The 10859-nt window shown below is 46.2% G+C and overlaps 1 long non-coding RNA gene across 1 annotated transcript in view; it reads left to right on the top strand.

Moving 5' to 3' along the window:
- LOC140390581 (uncharacterized) overlaps positions 1 to 9009 on the top strand; it is a 61563-nt gene extending 52554 nt beyond the window's left edge. The window contains exons 2-3 of the long non-coding RNA XR_011934662.1: positions 748 to 931; positions 8475 to 9009. This is a non-coding gene — a long non-coding RNA (uncharacterized lncRNA). The remainder of the gene's footprint in view (positions 1 to 747; positions 932 to 8474) is intronic.
- Positions 9010 to 10859: the final 1850 nt, after the last annotated feature.

Below are 10859 nucleotides of genomic sequence, written 5' to 3'. Positions count from 1 at the left end.
GCAGATTCGCTGGAGCGAATGGCCTATTTCTCCTCCTCCGTTGTTGGAGGGCATTTTGTGATACTGGACTATGATATAAATTATAGGTGGTTCTGTAACTACATTTGTGCTCCCATATTACTTTTGAATAGTTCCGATGAGACAAAAGGTACTCATTGGCTTAGATGCCTGTTTAGAAGAGGCAATTTGTAGAAATAGATAGTGTATACACAATGCTGTTAATATCAGAAAGGACACAAAATGGCTGTTAACTTTTAAAGTAATACTAAAGACACAAAATGGCCGAACTAGTCACAATCCTGAACAATAAGTTACAAACTGTGGAAACTACCTCATGAGAACTTAGGGAGTATTTCAATAGCCGCTGATAACAGCTTCACAGAACAAGAAATGCTATGTGTCCTTGATAAGCTCAAGGACCCCAGCTGCAGACAGGCCATCATTATGTTAGTCTTGAGTGACTTTTGCATGAAGTTAGGGGCAAGTAAGACAACACCCACTTTAACCATATATGTGATAACTGGGATGCTATGAAAATTGATTGACTGCATGTAATGGAGTGTGACGCGAATATAGTTGATTGATTGTATGTAAATGAGAATACATCTAATTCCGCCCCTGGGACTGTATATTAACCCGTGTGAGCCTTAGCTCAAGTGAGAGAAGGTGCTGTCAATAGGCTGCAGAGCCTCAGGCCTTTTCTCCCAGAATTCTGACATAATAAATGGCTTTTTTACTTATACTCAGGCCTTCGTGTGAATATTTTCACCTCTAACAATTGGCGTAGTCCGGCGGGAGGTTGCTGAGCCGGACGCTGCTCGAGCCGGAGGACAAGGCGAGAAGTCAAACCTTTGACCGCCAGAAATTACAGTCACACGGCGAGAAGGACGGACGGCGAAGCAACATCCAAAGAATCTGGTATCAAGGCCAAGTGCGTAAAAGACTCCGTTTAAAATTTATTTTTTGGGGTTTTGTTTTGTTGGTCTGCTATACCATTTTCTTTCGTACTAATTGGCTGCTCGAGGCCCCATGCTGAGCCTGAATTAAGGGGGCAATTGAGCTCTCACGTGACGGCCAGAGTTAGTTGTGAATTTGCTGTTTTTCAGTTAAAAGTGCAGTGTAGATTAGTGTCTGATTGGCTGAAGCTGCCCCCACCCTTATTGCTGAGAGGCAGTTATCGGGCAGTCACCTGAGGCCTGTTCAGGGGCACAAAGGTACACATTGTATTCTTCTCTTTGAAGTTTTAGTGTGAGTCATCCTAAAGTCTGTATAAAAGACAGACAGAAAGCGCACATTAGTAAACATTGCGCAGGTCAAGGACACACAGCCTGAGTGAGAGAGAGATACAGACCGAGTGAGAATTTGGTAATTTGGTGCAGTGAGGTAATTCGGTGAAGAGTGGGAGAAGGTGCTTTTTCCCTACTGTTTTGCTCTCTCTCTTTCTTCGGGCCTAATTTTGGGAGCCGTTCGGAGGAGGAGGAGCAGTCTCTGTGAGTATAAAAACCTGACGGTAACTTCCTGTTTTCCAGTTTTTTTTCCAAAAGTGACGTCAGAGGGAAGCTGTGATCTGATTGGTTGATAGCAAATCTGCCCCAAATAAAAAAAAAACACAGCTAAACTCATAAACTTAAATTAAAACTAATTAATTAATTAGTGATGGCTGGTCAGGTGATGTGCTTGAGCTGCTTGATGTGGGAGCTGGCAGATCCCATTGCGAGCTGCAGCGACCACATCTGCAGTAAGTGTTGGCTGCTCGAAGAGCTCTGGCTCAGAGTTGATGAGCTGGAGTCTGAGCTTCAAACACTGAGGCACATCCGGGAGGCGGAGACTTACCTGGACACTGTGTTTCAGGAGGCAGTCACACCTGTCAGAGTAAGTAGTTTAAATCCTGCCAGTGGCCAGGGACAGCAGGGTGTGACTGCAAGTCAGGCAGGTAAAGGGAACCAGCAGTCAGGAACTCAGGAGCCTCAGCCCTTGACCCTGTCCAACAGGTATGAGGCACTTGCTCCCTGTGTGGATGGCGAACAGGGTTGCAGGAAGGATGAGTCAGCTGACCAAGGCACCATGGTTCAGCAGGCCATTCAAGGGGAGGGAGTAAATAGGCAAGTTGTAGTTGTAGGAGATTATATTATCAGGGGGATAGATAGTATCCTTTGTGAGCAGGATAAAGAGTCCCGCGTGGTATGTTGCCTGCCCGGTGCTAGGGTGCGGGACATCTCTGACCGGCTTGAAAGGATACTGGAGAGGGAGGGGGAGGATCCAGTTGTTGTGGTCCATGTCGGTACCAACAACATAGGCAAGTCTAGGAAAGAGGACCTGTTTCGAGATTATAAAGAGCTAGGATTCAAATTAAAAAACAGGTCCTCAAGGGTCATAGTCTCCGGATTACTACTCGAGCCACGTGCAAATTGGCATAGGGAGGCAAGAATAAGGGAAGTTAACACGTGGCTGAAAGAGTGGTGTGGGAAAGAGGGGTTCCTTTTCATGGGACACTGGCATCAGTTTTGGGACAGGGGGGACCTATACCGTTGGGATGGTCTCCACCTGAACCGAGCTGGGACCAGTGTTCTGGCGAAAAGAGTAAATAGGGTGGTCAATAGGACTTTAAACTAAAGATTGGGGGGGAAGCGAAAGTCAGGGAACCAAGAGGTGAAGTAATCAGCGGGGAGCGTAGCTGCTTCGGAATACAAAAAAACACGAACAGACAAAACTCAAGAGTGGTTACGATTGTCCCCATCCCACAAAATATGACACAGTGTAGGGAAAGGCTCAGTAAACCAAGGTCCACCACACTAAGAAAACAATAGAGAATTAAAGGTGCTATATTTAAATGCGCGCAGTGTACGGAACAAGGTAGATGAGCTTGTGGCCCAGATTGTGACTGGCAGGTATGATGTGGTAGGCATCACAGAGACGTGGTTGCAGGGGGTTCAGGACTGGCATTTAAACATCCAGGGATTCACAACCTATCGAAAAGACAGAGAGGTGGGCAGAGGGGGCGGGGTTGCCTTGTTAATTAGGAATGAAATTAAATCAATAGCACTAAACGACATAGGGTCAGATGATGTGGAGTCTGTGTGGGTAGAGTTGAGGAACCACAAAGGCAAAAAAAACATAATGGGAGTTATGTCCAGGCCTCCTAACAGTGGTCAGGACCGGGGGCACAAAATGCACCACAAAATAGAAAGTGCATGTCAGAAAGGCAAGGTCACAGTGATCATGGGGGACTTCAATATGCAGGTGGACTGGGTAAATAATGCTGCCAGTGGACCCAAGGAAAGGGAATTCATTGAATGTTTACAGGAGGGCTTTTTGGAACAGCTTGTGATGGAGCCCACGAGGGAACAGGCCATTCTGGACTTAGTGTTATGTAATGAGCCAGACTTGATTAAAGATCTTAAAGTAAGGGAACACTTAGGAGGCAGTGATCATAATATGGTCGAATTCAATCTCCAATTTGAAAGAAAGAAGGTAGAATCAGATGTAAAGGTGTTACAGTTAAATAAAGGTAACTACAGGGGCATGAGGGAGGAACTGACGAAAATCGACTGGGAGCAGAGCCTAGTGGGAAAGACAGTAGAACAGCAATGGCAGGAGTTTCTGGGAGTAATTGAGGACACAGTACAGAGGTTCATCCCAAAGAAAAGAAAGGTTATCAGAGGGGGGATTAGGCAGCCATGGCTGACAAAGGAAGTCAGGGAATGCATCAAAGCAAAAGAGAAAGCCTATAATGTGGCAAAGAGTAGTGGGAAGTCAGAAGATTGGGAAGACTACAAAAACAAACAGAGGATAACAAAGAGAGAAATAAGGAAAGAGAGGATCAAATATGAAGGTAAGCTAGCCAGTAACATTAGGAATGATAGTAAAAGTTTCTTTAAATACATTAAAAACAAACGGGAGGCAAAAGTAGACATTGGGCCGCTCCAAAATGACGCTGGTAATCTAGTGATGGGAGACGAGGAAATAGCTGAGGAACTGAATAAGTACTTTGCGTCAGTCTTCACAGTAGAAGACATGAGTAATATCCCAACAATTCCGGAGAGTCAGGGGGCAGAGTTGAATATGGTAGCCATCACAAAGGAGAAAGTGCTAGAGAAACTAAGAGGTCTAAAAATTGATAAATCTCCGGGCCCAGATGGACTACATCCTAGAGTTTTTAAGGAGATAGCTGAAGAAATAGTGGAGGTGTTAGTTATGATCTTTCAAAAGTCACAGGAGTCAGGGAAAGTCCCAGAGGATTGGAAAATCGCTGTTGTAACCCCCCTGTTCAAGAAGGGAACAAGGAAAAAGATGGAAAATTATAGGCCAATTAGCCTAACCTCGGTTGTTGGCCAGATTCTAGAATCCATTGTTAAGGATGAGATTTCTAAATTCTTGGAAGTGCAGGGTCAGATTAGGACAAGTCAGCATGGATTTAGTAAGGGGAGGTCGTGCCTGACAAACCTGTTAGAGTTCTTTGAAGAGATAACAAATAGGTTAGACCAAGGAGAGCCAATGGATGTTATCTATCTTGACTTCCAAAAGGCCTTTGATAAGGTGCCTCACGGGAGACTGCTGAGTAAAATAAGGGCCCATGGTATTCGAGGCAAGGTACTAACATGGATTGACGATTGGCTGTCAGGCAGAAGGCAGAGAGCTGGGATAAAAGGTTCTTTTTCGGAATGGCAACCGGTGACGAGTGGTGTCCCGCAGGGTTCAGTGTTGGGGCCACAGCTGTTCTCTTTATATATTAACGATCTAGATGACGGGACTGGGGGCATTCTGGCTAAGCTTGCCGATGATACAAAGATAGGTGGAGGGGCAGGTAGTATGGAGGAGGTGGGGAGGCTGCAGAAAGATTTAGACAGTTTAGGAGAGTGGTCCAAGAAATGGCTGATGAAATTCAACGTGGGCAAGTACGAGGTCTTGCACTTTGGAAAAAAGAATAGAGGCATGGACTATTTTCTAAACGGTGACAAAATTCATAATGCTGAAGTGCAAAGGGACTTGGGAGTCCTAGTCCAGGATTCTCTAAAGGTAAACTTGCAGGTTGAGTCCGTAATTAAGAAAGCAAATGCAATGTTGTCATTCATCTCAAGAGGCTTGGAATATAAAAGCAGGGATGTACTTCTGAAGCTTTATAAAGCATTAGTTAGGCCCCATTTAGAATACTGTGAGCAATTTTGGGCCCCACACCTCAGGAAGGACATACTGGCACTGGAGCGGGTCCAGCGGAGATTCACACGGATGATCCCAGGAATGGTAGGCCTAACATACGATGAACGTCTGAGGATCCTGGGATTATATTCATTGGAGTTTAGGAGGTTGAGGGGAGATCTAATAGAAACTTACAAGATAATGAATGGCTTAGATAGGGTGGACGTAGGGAAGTTGTTTCCATTAGCAGGGGAGACTAGGACCCGGGGGCACAGCCTTAGAATAAAAGGGAGTCACTTTAGAACAGAGATGAGGAGAAATTTCTTCAGCCAGAGAGTGGTGGGTCTGTGGAATTCATTGCCACAGAGGGCGGTGGAGGCCGGGACGTTGAGTGTCTTTAAGACAGAAGTTGATAAATTCTTGATTTCTCGAGGAATTAAGGGCGATGGAGAGAGAGCGGGTAAATGGAGTTGAAATCAGCCATGATTGAATGGTGGAGTGGACTCGATGGGCCGAATGGCCTTACTTCCGCTCCTATGTCTTATGGTCTTATGAATCCGAGACGCACAGACTGTTGAGCGTCAACGGTTGCGGAATTTGCCGTGACATTGCCAAGCCAGGACCACCACTCTCCGGGAGTGGACGATAGGTAAAAGCCTCTGAGCACAGTCGCCTAGGCACACCGGATAAGCAGGTGATAGCGATGACACGGTTAACACATCATGGAAAAGGGAGGCATGAGCCCGCTTTTCTGGGGTCCCCCGAGGATCCATGGGTCTGGCGTACGGACAAGAGCAAAATACTCTGGTACAGAAAAACAATGATCAGAGATGGGTGGGATCCCGTGCAGCCCCCGTAGAACAAAGAAAAGTGGGTTAAGACAAATAAGACAGGAGTCATCTTAGTTCACCAGTTAGAAGAACAAATGACTGAAATTAAGTGCACCCCCGTGCAGCGTTACGCTAATAGTGTAAATGACAGGTATAAAGCCTTCACACCGTTTGAAGAACAGGCTAGTCTCACTCTCCCACATTCACCCCAAATCATTTTACGCATAGAAATAAAGCGAGGAAAGATAGCGGCAGTACAGATTGTGCAAACCGGCAGAGAATCACAGGAAACTGCTACAATTGCGGCTAAGGACTGTAGGGTAAAGAAAGGGAACTGTAAACATTGCAGGAATTCTAACTCAACTAGCCCAAAAGATCACGCAGCATTCCTGGAACATCTCAAGGAGAGGGGGAAAGAAACAGGCTCCCTGGGGATGGACATTTTATATTAACTAAAAATTTAGACATGTCCAAAGGAAAAGAAAGAAAAAAAAATCAAATAAAGTAAAAATCCAAAAGATCAGACCTCGTGGTCATTGAGGAATGAAGAGGGGAAGGTACAATGTCCCAGAAACGTTGTAACCCAATTAATAAAAGTAGAAGTCGGGTGGATTTTAATTAGACACTGCGGCACAGTAAAAATAAAAAGGGGCTTTTTGTTCAGAAATATCGGAGGGTGACAAATCCCCCTCCAAAACAAAAAAAGGGGAGTAAAGTCAATACAAGATTAAGGTTAGAAACTTAACAATGGATTCTTGTCTAGAAGAACTTCAGATCGTTTCAAATCTGCGAGATCGGTTTTCAGTTTGAGATTAAGCCTTTCAAGCCGTCCAGATAAACTGGGCAGTAATTCAATTCATTTGAATCAAAAAAACAAACCCAGTAATATCTCTTTCAAACACTGGTTAAGTAGCGAACATTGAAAATTGAATTCAGTTTTAAGAACACGAAAGAAATTTCAGTAACATTAAAGCAAAGAATAAATAATGTTTGAGGTCATGTAACAGACGCAAAGGGCATCATTCCAAGTTCTCCACCTCCTTCGGTTCGGTACAAAAATGTAACCATTTCAGCAAGCAGGCCACCTGCACAGAAAATAAACGTCGCTAAGAATAGCTAATGCCTAGAAAATCAATCAGCGGAAATTGACTTATATGGAATACCACCGATAAAGTTTTATGATGAAGGAAAATGGAGTATCTTGTTCAGTATTTTAATTAAGCGATTGTGAAACTGCTGTCTCTTTGAGAATCTGCAGCCACGAGAGAGGGCTAACAGTGAACTCTTGATACTTGCGAGCTCGGGGAATGTGTGCGTTTGGTCTGTGAATGTTCAGATATCTCTGCTAAGATTTAACTTCTGAGACATAACCTTGAGTTTATAATTTGGAACTTCAGAATAGGAACCAGAAGGATTTTTACCCAAGTTATTTTGGTTAAAGCACTGAAGTGCTAGCTTTTCTTTGTGGGTGTGGTGATATTTGGGTGTCGTCTGACATTGTGATTTTAAGATAATTGTTTGAGTGTAATTAACAAATTTTTCTTTTCAAATGTTATCATTGACATTTCCAGGGTAATTTTGATACACGAGGAATTTTAATCAGGGTACAAAATCACATATTAAGAATAAGAAAATATTAATTTTATGGTGTTCATTGGAAGTTAGGATAGTTGCAATACAGATGACCAATCCGGCATTGGATTAGTTCAGTGTTAAACGTTCCCTGACACAACACAGATGTATTAATTCTGAGATTGCAGAATTAAGTGTGAAGGACAGATGGGTAAATAAAATATGTTCATGATCATGTTTCTTGTTTAAACAAAAGAAGGGTGGTGACAAAATGTAAATCGCTTATTGTCACAAGTAGGCTTCAAATGAGGTTACTGTAGGGAACTCTTACTCCACCTCTTTTCAAACCAGCAGAGAACTGACCCGTGCTTGTTAATGCCTGGATTTGGTATCTCTTGTGGGGACCATGAATTTGGATTCAGTTGAATTGCTTTCTGGAGCAGGCGAGGAGCTGGATTAGGGGTTCGCCCCTGTCCCACACTCTGAGAGTCTGGCTTTGTAATTCTGATAAAGTAATTTAAAAAAACAGCTGAAGAAGTATTTTTAATTGGAACTTACAAATCTTAAGTTTTGAATTGTCAGATATATTGAGATCAGCTAACCCACTCTGCCCCATGCAGAATGGATCTTTTGTGTTTTACTTTACAAGTAACTGCAAGTGGACAATATTTGCAGTAGCTTCAGGAATTTGAGAGAGTTGAGTTATTGTAAACTGGCTAATTAAACAGGCACAAGCCCGTCGGGGCCGGGTTCAAGCGCAACAGAATCAGGCGCGTAACCACGAGGAAAATAGATATGAAAAGGGTGTGATATACGAGAACTACTAACCCCTGAATAACCCACGTGTTCGGCCCATACAGGAAAAGCTTTATACGGGCAATACCGAACACCTGGGGACGACCAGGACACTTTCCCACTTTTCCTTTAAATTTTTAGGTTAAACATTCAGGAAAGGCTCGAACGACAGCAGCAGCTATGGGGACTCGTGAGGGCTCCTGAGATCTCAGAACAACCACAAGCACATAAGAGCGCAGGAACATCACTGATTTCACAACGGACACAGGCTGAACGTAGCTATATGAACTATGGTGCTCTGTATTATTTTATTGACGAGATGTGCGTCCCAGCAGCCAGAGACTGGAACAATGGAAGAACCTATTTTAATGTGTGGCTGCAGGTACATTCGGGGAAAGACAGCAGATGGGTATAAACATTGGGCGTCATTGTCCGACCCTCCGCCGGGTCGGAGAATGGCCGTTGGCCGCCGTGAATCCCGCCCCCGCCGAAGTCTCCGGTACCGGAGATTGGGCGGGGGCGGGAATCGGGCCGCGCCGGTCAGCGGGACCCCCCCGCTCAATTCTCCGGCCCGGATGGGACGAAGTCACGCCCAGAAATTGCCCGTCCCGCCGGCGTAAATCAAAGCTGGTATTTACCGGCGGGACCAGGCGGCGTGGGCGGGCTCCGGGGTCCTGGGGGGGGGCGCGGGGCGATCTGACCCCGGTGGGTGCCCCCCACGGTGGCCTGGCCCACGATCGGGGCCCACCGATCCGCGGGCGGGCCTGTGCCGTGGGGGCACTCTTTCCCTTCCGCCTCCGCCACGGCCTCCACCAAGGCGGAGGCGGAAGAGACTCTCCCCACTGCGCATGCGCGGGAAGCTGTCGGCGGCCGCTGACGCTCCCGCGCATGCGCCGCATTTCCGCGCCAGCTGGCGGGGCACCAAACGCCATTTCCGCCGGCTGGCGGGGCGGAAATCCCTCCGGCGCCGGCCTAGCCCCTCAATGTTGGGGCTCGGCCGCCAACGATGCGGAGCATTCCGCACCTTTGGGCCGGCGCGATGCCCGTCTGATTGGAGCTGTTTTTGGCGCCAGTCGGCGGACATCGCGCCGTTGGGGGAGAATTTCGCCCGTTGTGTCTGTACTTCTCGCGGATTCCGGTACAGTTTATAATATTAAATGAATATGTAACGTGTTTTAAGTAAGGTTGTTATGAAGCAGGCTGCCAATGACACGGGTGCCACTAGATTTTGAGGGCATGACCCACACGGGGTTAGAAGAGGCAGAATCAATGATGCAGTGACTTGACTGAACACAGAAACTTCGATGGTAAAGTCACTCGACATACGAAGGTTAAATACAAAGGTGGAACAACGTACAGGAATAAAGAAGAGAATATTAGCGAAAGCAGAGAAAGGTCTAGCCAGCTTGGGGAAGAGGGCCTGGATATACAATTGAATAGGACAACAGTGTTAGGGACACACACTAAGACAATAATTAACAAACCCATCGACCGAGAAAGGGAGACAGCCGGAAGGCTCGGACAGGGTAGCTAGGCCACAACCTTGATCTGATCTAAAGGGGGGAGGTGCCTGATTGAATAGACAGCACGCTACTGGCTAAGCTAGCCGAATGGCAAGGGACGCTGGACAACCGTACTCTGAGGGGAGTAACCAGAATATACTCAGCGATCTCCAACTGCAAAATGGACGAGATGACAGGGGTGGAGATGGTCCTGATAATCCCGATCATCACACCGGACTCAGGGCCATACCCTCACAACCAACTGGAGGACATTGGAATCATACAGGCTAACCCCTCCCTCAGGTACTATCTCATCGAGACCTCTGCTATACGCAGGGATAATATATGGGATCTCCCTCACGTTGCCCCACCCGGTGGGACAGGGAGAGTTGGACGAATGTGGGTTAATCAGGACTCATGGTTGCGTCTCAGAGATTACACCTGCCTCCGTGCATTTTACGTTTACGGAGGAAAAGGAAACACTGCGTCTCCACCCCCGTAACCTCCTATCGCTATAACTTTTGCCCCCCCCTTAGGCCCACCACTATAGGCCGAGCGAGGATCATTTGAGTTAGGATTATAAAGAGCCAGAGATGGTCCCACATCTTGCAGAAACTCTGAGGGATCGAAGACCCAAGGTCGGTCAATCAGTTAAGCTTTACCACCAGTTAACGAAAAATCCATGCTTGACGAAAAAAGCACCCAGACCCACACAGAGGACAGTTAGTGGCAGCGAGTGTGGGACCGTTAGATGAGCTTACTTGAAAACTGCGATGAACAACATCATTTAATGACAGACAGCAGAGTTAGTCAGGGAGGCAGGAATGATTGATATCAAGACATTAAATGTGACATATGTGGGTTTGTTTGAGGGGTGATCATTGAATCACCTGCACGGTGTACGAACGGAACGTCTGGGAGGCTACATGCCCCAAAGGCCGGATTAAACGCACCTGCTGCCCTCATATCGAATCATTGTGGTCATCTGGGATTCAGTAAACTTCTTCCAAAACTAAAAGGGGGA

Source organism: Scyliorhinus torazame, chromosome 14 (assembly GCF_047496885.1).
Source record: "Scyliorhinus torazame isolate Kashiwa2021f chromosome 14, sScyTor2.1, whole genome shotgun sequence".
NCBI lineage: Eukaryota > Metazoa > Chordata > Chondrichthyes > Carcharhiniformes > Scyliorhinidae > Scyliorhinus > Scyliorhinus torazame.
Note: the sequence above shows the minus strand (reverse complement) of the source record. Positions and strands in the feature narration are given on the sequence as shown.